General features: G+C 34.8%; 1 protein-coding gene across 1 annotated transcript in view; it reads right to left on the minus strand.

Annotated features, from left to right (window-relative positions):
* Positions 1-12,500, minus strand: part of LOC144962722 (uncharacterized) — a 143,522-nt gene that overhangs the window by 8,805 nt on the left and 122,217 nt on the right. The gene's annotated exons all lie outside the window — the stretch shown is intronic.

Here is a 12,500-nt window from a genome sequence, read left to right on the forward strand (position 1 = left end):
TCACCATTGTCATCATTGGCCAGGAGAATCAAGGTTCAATTATGGCGAATGAATTAAGATGAACCCCAACTTGTCCCAAATTCTTAAATCTGAGACATCAAAAAAGATAGGATGACTAAAAGTGAACCAATTCAAGTTTTTGACAATCCTTGGTTACAAAGTCAAAGAAAAAAAAATTATGAGACGGTTTTAATTAATATAATTTTAATTCATTATTTTAACCCTCTCCTTACCAACTACAGGAAAATCGTCACATTCGTTACGATATAACCAACATTTTTCTTATTCAAATGTCTCTTGTACATCATCAAATTTAAAGAAAATGAACAGTGTGTTGTAGAGCATGTTTTGCTAAAGAAGTTTTGTATGGAAAGAACTTACTGCTATTGTGTCAGAGTGATAAAAATATTTTTTTATTTTAGTTGGGTATGAAGTTTTGGGGTAAATCCTGAAAATGGCTAGTAAGGAGAGTTAAAGGAAGGATATTAATTCCAGCACCAAGCTGTCTTAAGTGTCAACGTAACACTGTCTATATGTCAGAATCGTAAAATTCAATAATTCAATCTGTTTAGTCACAATAAGTTGATCATATAGATATGGAGGAAGAAGTCCAGACAGGGCCGAGCACATTCAAACTGTTTCAATTCAAAGCCAAGTCTGAAAAAAAATTGAGCTAAAAACTTAGCATAATCAATGGAAAACGTCTTCCTCTAAGGTGAGGTAGCCATAGTTCTTCAATTCTAAAGATAGAATATATTAATATAGACTACAGGTGCATGTTTTGTGATTAAGTGTCATGTTTGGAGATAAAGCGTATTATTTTGTTTTTACTTAGTTGTGCCTATTTTCAACACCATGCCTGGTTATAATCTACCAGGCGTACCGCTCTTTTCCTATACACGGGCTACAGTATAATTTCATGAATAGCGACAAAGCAGCTAATAATAATATATTACATAGCGCATTGAATGTGGTTTAATAGTGTAAAAGCATAGCGAACTTATTCCCTTTGCTAAAGATTTAACAGTTGATTCAAATGTCTGTCTTTCTACTTTATGTCTTTGGAACCAGAACTGTCAAAAATATGGATAACTAGTTGGAAAAATGCAGAATTGACGCTTAATAAACAGATGTCGTTATTAACAGTAAAGTAATTTATTACCTTTTTGTTCAAGGCGCTTAATTCTACACTTTAGTGTATAAATATTTCATTCGCCCCAATGCATTTTTATCTCATAAGATTCGCGAAACTAGAGAATAGATCATTTGTGAGGTTAGGTGGTGTTCGATATGACGCTAGTCTTTGTACCTGTAGGTCCTTGGATCGAGTCTTCTATTATGGGAGCGCAAGGTTGAGTCCTTAATAAAGGTTCATTACTAACATTCTCTCACTGTGCCCAGATCTAAAATGAGTACCTGGCCGATAACAGCGTTGACTTTCTCCGAACATTATTTGTAATAGCGCGAAATGGAATACATTGTCTCGTCTTGTGCTGCGGTTGGCTTGGGACTTCCTTGTGTAGCACATTGGGCTTATTTAGCGGATGTTGCGCTATACAAATGCTCGTCCTTTTTCTATTTTAAACTATTCCATAGAATTTTATGACAGAACGAAAAGAGCCACCAACAGTTGGCTAGTTGTCTGCGGTAGATCGTAGGCCAGGGTAGATGGGACACGCTCTATCTCCTATCGTATTTGCCACCAGTGATGTTGATGAGGTAGGTACAAGTCTGGTAACTACAGATTATAGTCTAGTCGGATAGGTGGTTGAGACTGGGTTATTGATGGGACACAAAGATAAGGGGTAAGTGAGGATAGAGTCTGGATTATATTATTGATAGCATAGACATGTTAGATGTGAAGGGTGAGGGGTACAAGATAAGGACTAATATCGGGTGGTCGGTACAATGTTAGGTACTGGGGGAAATTCTCAAAATAGAGTGGTTAAACTGTTACAGTGCAATTGTTACTATATTTGGGTCTCCTTCTTACAAGAGGTAACCCAACCATAGCCTGGCACTGACAAAACATAACGTCAGAATACACGGCGACGAACAACGAAAGAAAAAGAATCGTGAGTTACATTCTATTGTGTATAGTAAAATAAAGGGAGTAAAAATGACTCATAAAAGATACGCAACAAAGCAACCAACCTTTCGGCCTTAGGTCTTCTTCGGGTAAACAAAAAATGTTATACAAAGAGTGACTATCACTCTTTTTATTTTACTATACATTTATTGACTCTTTTATGCACCTCTAAATTTTGGATATATTCTATAATTCAATCAAGGGGATTATCGATTTCCTTGAGCACTATTAACGACAACTCAGTAAGCGATGCACTTAGCCTAACAATGACGCCACGCTGTAAATCTTGTATCAGACTATCACAAATTAACAAAGACTACGAGCCAATTCCCCTACCCCCCCCCCCCCCCCCCCTCTCTCTCTCTCTCTCTCTCTCTCTCTCTCTCTCTCTCTCTCTCTCTCTGTCACCTCCCATTAATACAACTTTTAGATCATAGTATGCTCAATGAAAATGTTCACGTGCTGAAGGTGCGTATAAACGATATGGCGTTTCAAACAATAATTCGGGCTATTTCTCATTCAGGTTCAATAAATAACCCTTTGGTCTATTTATGAACCCATAAGGAACACTAGTTAATTATTCCCTTTTTTGTGGCATGAAATAGAGTGGCAATCACTTGCTACTGTCTGACAAAACGAGAGAATATCGCAGAAAACTTTCCGCTAGATCTATTGAAAAACCCAGAAATCGAATCACTGCTTTGGGATGTTTGTTTTTTCTTGTATTTTTCTTTCTTGCTTTGTCTGGCACCTTTCATACACACTTGTTCAGTTCTTTACCTTAGAGGACAAGGAAACCAGAAAATTTTCCATCGTAACACGTAAATAAGGAATGCAAACTGTTTCGTTTGCGAGAAAGTCAGATTCTAAAGAGCCCCATATGACCAAATCAGACACAAATAAACAGAATTATTCCCTTAATTGAAATGATTGGCCCAAAATTTATATAATAAGAGCGATAGCAAGGGGCGTCATATATATTATTTACCAATCTTGTTTTTCTTGGCACCACCATACAGAAATCTTGATATTTGCGTAACATCTTTTGACACCAACCGGATTTGGAAATACCTGGCGCTGAAGGTAATATCCGTATTATTTTGACATTGCTATTGTAAAGCCTATGCTTTGATGTCGCCCATCGTTGACGGTTAATGTGCAAGGTGATTACTCAAATCAATAGCGCCACTCACTCTGCAGTACTCTGAATAAATAAAAAACACATTTTAAAAATTCTGGCCAGAATCTCTTCCTTAAATCCCAGATTTGAGAGCTTTTGACAAGATGAGGGTCATTTCAATTGATCGATATTCGAGGGACGATATTATGAGAGACGAATTTTCTAGCCAAAATTTAAGAAAGTGTTATTTCTGAGAACAGCATCACTGTGATCCCTATTATTTATAGTTTTGCCAAACTAAAATTATGGAAAAATATTAGGAAACGACGTGATTAATGGTAAAGACGATATAAAGCAGATTACTTGAAATTAATTTACTTCGGGTTAGAACTTGCATAATATAGTATGCATAACAATGTGGGAGTAAATTAGGTTGAGACACAATTACTGCGAGATATTACTCTGCACTTCTCTGTCTGTAATTTACTGTTTAATTATTATCATTCTATAGAATAAAGATCATAAATCCATAGCTGTTTTTCTTTCTTTTTTTGACAGCTCCGGGGCTTTTTGAGTTCATGGACTCGTTTAAAGGAAATAATATGCATGTCGGTATCACACTTTAGGGTTTAAGCCAGAGGTAGGGGGGGGGGGAGGGGGGGAGCAGGGCAAGTAGATAGACGGTCTTTGTAATAAATATTTACGACTATCTTTTACATCTTTTCTGACCATCAATTTATCATGAACTCTATTATCAGACGAACTTCATCAACTTGTTTCTTTTTCAATTCCAGGTATTGTAAAATATTTGTGGAAATCAGACTCCGCTCAAACACAAACATATTTTTCAAACAAAAAATTATAAGTCTAATAGTTACAGAGATAACGATTATGAATACATAATAAGTTTTAGTGTATGAACTCAAAGAACCACTTAACACCTATGTCTGTGTTTTGAAGTATTAATTTGTTTATATTTTTAATTATTACCATGTCTGATAACTGATCGTTCTTACAAGATGTAAACAGATAGACGGTAATATCGTGTAAACCACAACAATATTCCATTTCAATACAATTTAATATTGATCCATTGTGTATAAGGCCGAATAGTCACGGATGGTCATATTCTGGAACTCCACCCCAATGCTCATGTAAATTTTGCTTCCCCTAATAAGGCGGAGTTGTTGTACCAGTAAGGTCGCAGGTTCGAACCCCCATCGCCGCCGCGAAATTTTTATTCTCTATTGTCTTCTGGCACTTTCCTACTCACTTCATCTCTTCTTGTTTTCCCCAAATAAGTCAATTTACGTCTTTAAAAGACATTTTCAATTGATCCGTACGTGTTCTCATTATATATTTCAATAGTAAAGCTTTTTTTTCTATATCTGTCTTTTACAATATAGACAATATATATATATATATAGTTTGAATTTAAAATATAATGTAGATATTTGCAATTTTTTGTTTCAGGTTTACTAATACTTGTACTTTATCGATAATTTATATTTTCAATCTTGTTGTACTCCTTATGTTTCGTTATCCATATTTTTATTCTTTTAACTCTCTCTCTATCTCTGGATATATGTTTTAGATATAGGATAGCTCAAAACAAGCATAAAAAATAAAAGAAAATAAAAGAACTAAAAGGTAAACTTGCAAACTAATGATCTTGTTTAAGAACATGTGTGTAATCTGTGGGATTTAGTCATGCAAGGGGCAGAGTAAAAAATTACAAGTTGACGTGCTCCGTATTCCTGTTTCCAGAACCTTAGAAAATGTGTGCGTTTAAAAATAAATACAATATCCAAATAATATTATCCTTCTAAGCTTACGCTATTTAATCATTTGGGTTTACTACAACAAATCGCTTAATCAGAATATCAAAAAGTGAATTGCAACCACACCTTATGCTCAACATATGCGTTTCCAATCGTCTTGAACTTTATATCAGCTGGTTTCGACAGCAAAATGTTCCGTATTTTGTTCAGATATCGTAAAACAAACACACGCAACCAAATTGTTTCCTTCAATCTTTGCCATAAAGAGCTAAAAACAAGTAATAATCTCTTAATATGCCAACTCTTGTCCCAACAAATACACAACTTTCCATCAAACCCCCTATTTTGCGACAAACCAGAGTTTTTAACAAGATGTGGCTCATTTTAATCAGTCCATTTTTGAAAGAAGAGTTTTCTGACCCTTTTGAAAAAATGTGTGATTGTTTTTTTCCGAGAACGGGAGAGTTGGTAAAACTACCTTGCATCATTCCATGAAATCGTTCCAAACATCATTCCATGAAATCGTTCCAAAGACAAGTTAAGTCAATAACACTGCCAAAACCCGACTAACAAAACACACTATTTTAGATTCTGGCCAGAAAAAAACTTGCATTTCAAATACTGATCAAAATGATCCAATTTGCCTTGGCTAAAGTCTGATAATATTTGAGGTAATAAAAAGTCGAAGGTTTAGGACGTTTCCACAAGCTGAGGATTATTTCGATCGATTGATATAATTTGAAGTTAACATTTTCTGGCCAAAAATTAAAAAGTTTTTTTTTATCAGAGTACGGTATTCCATATGCTGGCATATTGGTGTGCCAAATAATCCACATCTGAACGGCAATAAACATGACAAATATTAAGATAACAATATCATTATAATCGTCTTTACTGATATAGGAAAATATGACTACATTATTAAATCATGATTATATAAATGATAAACAAAATCAATGAAATGAAATTAGAAATATATATTGATGGTAACCGACTCAATTGAAAACACCAGAATATTATCATTAAAACCTTCTTGGAACATTACAAATTTAACATATGACTTTTTTTCTTCAAATTTTGTGATGGACAAAACAAATCTGAATAAGAAAATGAATATCATATTGTAACAGATGTAACAATTTCCCTGCAGTTGGTAAGAAGAGGTTTAAAGTGATAAGGAAACATGTTTTTTTGGACTTGATAGCAGATCAATTCCACAATGTATTGATAAATTCTTTATTAGCTTCATTATTTCTGACTCAAAAAAAACATCTGTATATTGCAGTAACAAATTGAATGATATTAACCCTGATCTCCTGATGAAAAATGATAGGCGGCAAACTTGCAACCAGATAAATAATTGGGGATTGTATGAACCAAAAAAAAAACAGTCTCAGCATTAGAGGGTTAATCAAATACATTATAATCTTCCAAAGTCAATAAATAGAGCCAATCATATCGCCAAACAAAAAGAGTACGTAAGGAAAAGGTCATCACACCAGTATCGAGGCATTTACTCTACAATACCTTCGTTTTCTTCATTCCGCCACCTGAATCGGCAGCCTCTTTGAAAAAGGCTAGAGGTCATTTTTTTATTGATTAGTTATTGCAAAATGTTGGGTTCTTTTGCAAAATAATATAATATGTTGGATTCACAGGACGAGCGTTGCAATGCTTACGTACGGGCACAGGCGTACAAAGAATAACCTGACGTATAGACACAAACACACATTCTCTCTCTCACATACACACACATACACACACACACACACACACACACACACACACACAGAGCAAACAAAATCCGTGCGCTGTTGTCAACAAAAAGGTGGAATCAAGAAAGAATCTGAAGGAAGACAGATAGATAGAAAGATGTAAAGATAGATAGTTAGAAAGTTAGAAAGATAGATAGACAGACAGATAGATAGACAGATAGATAGATAGATAGATAGAGAGATAATATATATATATATAGATATATAGAGAGATAGATCGATAGAAAGATGTATATATATATATATATATATGTATATATATATATATATATATATATATATATATAGATAGATAGATAGATAGATAGATAGATAGATAGATAGATAGATAGTGTCTATAAGGATCTTTATCATTGAAATGGGACACTCAATCATTTTCCTATTATTAAATTATTTTCTTGTTATTTCCCTTGGAATAAATAGCAGACCGGTAAAACGTAGAGAAGGTGTTCCGTGATCCAGCACAGTTTACACATCTTGATATCGGAAATTGGTGAACATCTCGTAGGGAATATTTCATGAAAAGCAAAGGGATGCAATGATAATCTGGTGATAAACGTCCTATGTAGGATCTGGCTAACCTTTTCCATCTGTGAATATTGAACCCTGAACGAGTGTGCTCTATTACAATATTGATAAGATAGGCCGTGAGTTTGTTAAGGCTTTTTTTCTTTATTATATATTTGCCTTGTGCAGAAAACGTGTGACTTACGAGGAGTTCTTTTTGCGTATCATTGACTGATAATAATATTTTGTAACAGCGGAGAAATCTGGATTATATCGTTCGGGTCTTTCTACATATTTTTCTTCCATTAAAAAACCCTCCTCTACCCTTCGTCCTCCTTTTCGTCTTCATCTTTTCCTATTTTTGCTTTGTTATCGACACATAAAGTGTTAAAAAAAGTAAAGACAGATTATGAGACCTAAAGTAAGCTGTGGGAAGCAATAACGGAGAGAGAGAGAGAGAGAGAGAGAGGGGGGGGGGGGGGGGAGAGGGAGAGAGAGAGAGAGAGAGAGGAAGGAGGAAGAAGAGAATGTGCATATATATATATATATAAAATATATATATATATATATATATATATATATATATATATATCTAATTGTGAGTGTAATGCGTGTCTGAATAAAAAATGAATAGAGAAAAAGAGAGGAAGAGAAAGAAAGAAAGAAAAAGAGAGAGACACACAGAGAGAGAGAGAGAGAGAGAGAGAGAGAGAGAGAGAGAGAGAGAGAGAGAGAGAGAGAATATGATGGATAATAGTAAGAAAATAAAGGATGTATATAGATACTGCATGGTTTGATGATAATGTCAATGTTACATATTTTCTTTTTCTAGCAATCAACCCCCCGCCCCTCCCAACCTACCCCCCCCCCCCCCCCCCCCCCCGAAATAAAAACCCCAACCCATTCCAACACAGATTTAAAAACATGATTTTGAATAAACTTCAAACATCACAATTCCTTTACTCTGTAATGGAAAAACTGCACGTGTCATAGATAAAACCACTGAGCGAGAATATGACACTTAAATGCCACAGCTTATTAAACAAATCAACGATTTTGAACTGATTAAGTGAAGGCCACATGCCAAACAAATACGGTATCGAATTCTGTGCTTCAAGTGGAAACGGATGTGTTTCAATTCCTGTGTGTAAACAGACATGCCAAAGAGAAGAAAATATTGAGGGTTTAAGTTCGGAAAAAGAATAATGCGCTCAATTTAGTGATTGAAACGTTTATATAATTTGCAATGGCATGATGTTTATCACAGAGATGTAATCTTAACGGGTTTTTTTTTTCACCAAAAGCTTTATTGTCTTACTTGAGGATATAGAAAATTTGAAAAAAAGTTGGATGTAGAGATAGAACGAAGATGACGTCATTCGGGTCTTTGTTATTGTTTTTTTGCCATCCGCGCTTATGAGTAATTTTCACTAAACTGTATAGATAGTATGCAGTTGACGTCAATGGGGTCTTTGTTATTGTTTTTTGCCATCCGCGTTTATGAGTAATGCTCACTGAACTGTATCAACCAGACTATAAACGTTCATGGATACACACAGTTTTGTGTGTTGGTAAGTTATACTTCCGGATGGCAATGTTATGAGCTTCTTAGCCAAGCGCATACTATCTAGCATCAGGTTAATAATTTGGTTAGATCTCTCTTTTTCCAACTAAAAAAGATTGCTTCCATTAGACGGTTTATATCTGAGGATGTGACCAAGCAGCTGGTTGTGTCCCTCGTACTATCGAAATTGGATTATTGTAATGCTCTGTTGTTTGGCGTTTCGCAATACAATCTGAAACATCTTCAGATTGTCCAAAACAGCGCTGCCAGACTAGTATTCATGAAGCGTAGGTGCGACTCTGCCGGACCTCTACTTCATGACCTGCATTGGCTGCCTGTTGGGAAAAGAATTAAATTCAAAGCTTGTGTTTCAGTGTATCGTTATCTTGAAGGTACTGCCCCTTCCTACCTCTCAGAACTAATTGAAAGATATTCAAAACCCCGTCCCTTACGTTCGGCCAGTGATTCCACAAAACTAGTTGTCCCTCGAATTCGGAAAAATGCTGGAATGAGATCCTTTTCTCATTTCGGACCCTCTATTTGGAACGCCTTACCGCAGAGCATTCGTGAAAAAGAATCTTTGTCTATTTTTAAACGTTCGCTTAAAACATATTTGTTTCGATTTTAAGTAGATGGTATGAGAAGCAAGATAGGTTTGGTTTGTGTTGTGTGTTGTGTTGTGTGTGTGTGTGTATGTGTGTGTGTGTGTGTGTACTTGTGGGTGTGAATGAGTATGTTTCAGCCAAAGTAATTTGTAATTTAAGCGCTTAGAGTCTGGTGTCTCGGAGTTATAGCGCTATATAAGTTTTCAGCATTATTATTATTATTATTATTATCTATTGGCCAGACTATAGACGTTTAAGGTTACACCATGCATAAGAAGAAAAAGTTTAAAAGATTTAAGTAACGTGGAGCTGACATCTTAGAGCGTCATTTCACTATTGTATAAAGATCACACCTATAATAGATGACCTAGGTAGAAATTATATTAGATATAAACGGTGAAAAAAATAGCATCTTATTACCCGGTGGAGCAATTTTTGGTAGAGCGCCCGGTTTGCATCCTAGCAGTAAAGTTGATTTTTTTTTTCATTTTGGCAACTTGGAGGTTATTTAGGAATGCTAGGTTGGCGTTGTTAAGTGCCAAATCTCAGAATATGGCGTTTTAAAAAGCCATTTGGAGTGGAAAAATAATCATTTTTGATATTTTATCCAAATCACAAATTTATAGAAATATAAAGTAGTCCATTAGAGCCATTTACGCCCATGGAGCTGGAAATTACCTCGGTTTTTGGAGCGTTAGACGGACAGTGACAAATGCCTGCTGCTTTTTGGATAAGACGCTATTCTATTGTAAAGTACTTTTCGCCAGATCTAAATGAACTAGTTACCCAATCCAGAGCATGGGAGACATAGGGTTCAGGTGAAAGAGAGAACAATAGCCTCTCCAAAACATTTTTTGCAACTGACAAAATCTTCTTTTCTCTTTCCACATCTTGGATAGGTATGGCATGTGATTTCGTCTCCTGTTCTGTCTTTTGTTATTAAGCGGGATGAACCAGATTTCGAAAGTTTAATTTTAAGTAAAAACGATTAGAATTACACATTTTGATACTCATTTATTTCGAGTTTTTCATTTATTCTTATTATTGAGGCATTCCTCAGTATAATTTCATAATTTAGTTTTGACCAAGGATTACTATACTGGAAAGGATTGACATGTCGAATCTTCAGCCCCCGCTAGTGGGGGCCATTGGTTGGATAACGATTTCAAGCAAAACTACTACTTTTCTGCCTTGGTACAATTTCCTTGAATGCGCAATAATTGATTCTGTTCTTATAATTTCGGTACTTTATAAGAAATTGGTTAATTGATGAACATAAGTTTTAAATAATATTTCTTATATCTTGAATGATATGAAAATATATAAAATGTAGTGAACTATCAACAATTTTACTGGAAAGTATGAACTATTTTTTATGACGCCCTCTGATCTTACAAATTGAGTGATTGGGTTTGTTTTCATTTTTTTAAATCGAAAGTACGAATCTGCTTTCAATTGCTTTTAATAACTAGATAGATCTATGGCTGATAATTTATCGAACCAGAATCTTTGAAAAGTGGTAAGTACCAATAATAATTGCGTAATAATTATTATTTAAGAAATGTTTAGAATTAGCATCTGGCTGTAGTTCCTGCAGACGATAGATAGACCCGTTGTCGTGCTTGCTTTGTCGAGTCGCACAGATTCAGATATGGTGATCAGACTGACATCCTGATTCGGATTTGTTTCTTATTTTATTATGGCTTGTGGCTTTATATTTATATCTTTTTTTTCTATATGGTTAACTGATAAATATTGACTTTATTGTATTAGTCTAGTGTATAAGTCTAGAGGGCCCTTTGCTCGTCACGTCAACTTCACAACTTGAACTTGAACAGTTGCTAGATAGATAGTAGATAGTCATTGCTATTGCTAGATAGCTAGACTAGAATAGTTAGTGGGTCTGATATTACCATATATGATGGAACTTGGACTCTGAATATATAGTTATGCCCATTACATGGATCTGGTGTTGCTGATATGACTGTCAATCGTATGGGACTAGTACTCTGAATATATAGTTTTGCCTCATTGATCAAAATGATCTGAGTCTGAGATGTTACTGTTACAACAGTTACACTCACCCAACTCAATCACTCTAATTATCTCTGTGACTATGGGAGGGAATTATGGATCCATTGACTGAAAGGATTGTACTAGTAGTCTGAATATATAGTTTTGTCTCAATGATCTGAGAAGTAACTCTATTAATTAACTCTTGACTACATGGAAGGGAACTATGGATCTGATTCTGATGCTACTCATTGACTGTAAGGAATGAACTATAGTATAGTAGTCAGATTTTTTTGGAATGGCGCTTGTTTTTCTAGTTTTTCTCAGATGTCCTTCTATCAAAAGTTGTAAAACTTTGTGTCAACCTCCGAATCAATTTCTATTAACTGAATAAACATTTTGGCCCGTATTGTGATGCCATATCACAAAAAAGATTTCTTCTTCACGACCTATAAAAATCTACTTTAAAACCCCTGTCATAAAATTAGAGATTTTACTCTGCTAAAAATGTAAACATTTTCGCACCACAAAGTAAGATGAATTCATCGTTTTTCAAAATAATCTTGTGACACGGTAGTTCCAGCTAGTGGTTATGAGTTCATATCATACTATTTTCCGAATAAAAGCAACATACATTAACTGTTATAAAGTAACAACTAATGTAGTTTGCATCCCATTTTGACTTTGTAATTTATTGCTTTTTATTTACATCACGTCACAATTACCGAAGACTGATATGAATCTGTAGCTTTAACTCATTTGAACTAGTGATTAAATACTCAAAATTGCCAAATTAACAATGAACGTTTATAGGCCTATTTAACTTTGAAAATTGTATCTATGCATGAACGTTTCACACAGCATTTTAAGTTTTCTTTTAAACCAATAAGCTCTTAAACAATACGATATGATACGGAATCTCTATCGGTTCCTCTCTCGTAAGGCTGCGAAAAGAAGTCCACTTTTATCTATCGATAAGTCATTAATTAAAGAGGACAGCTATGGAATTGGAATTTCACAATCAACACTCAGTTTTGCATGTTATT

This window comes from Berghia stephanieae, chromosome 1 (assembly GCF_034508935.2).
Source record: "Berghia stephanieae isolate SIO BIC M18660-M18661 chromosome 1, UCSD_Bste_1.3, whole genome shotgun sequence".
Taxonomy (NCBI): domain Eukaryota; kingdom Metazoa; phylum Mollusca; class Gastropoda; order Nudibranchia; family Aeolidiidae; genus Berghia; species Berghia stephanieae.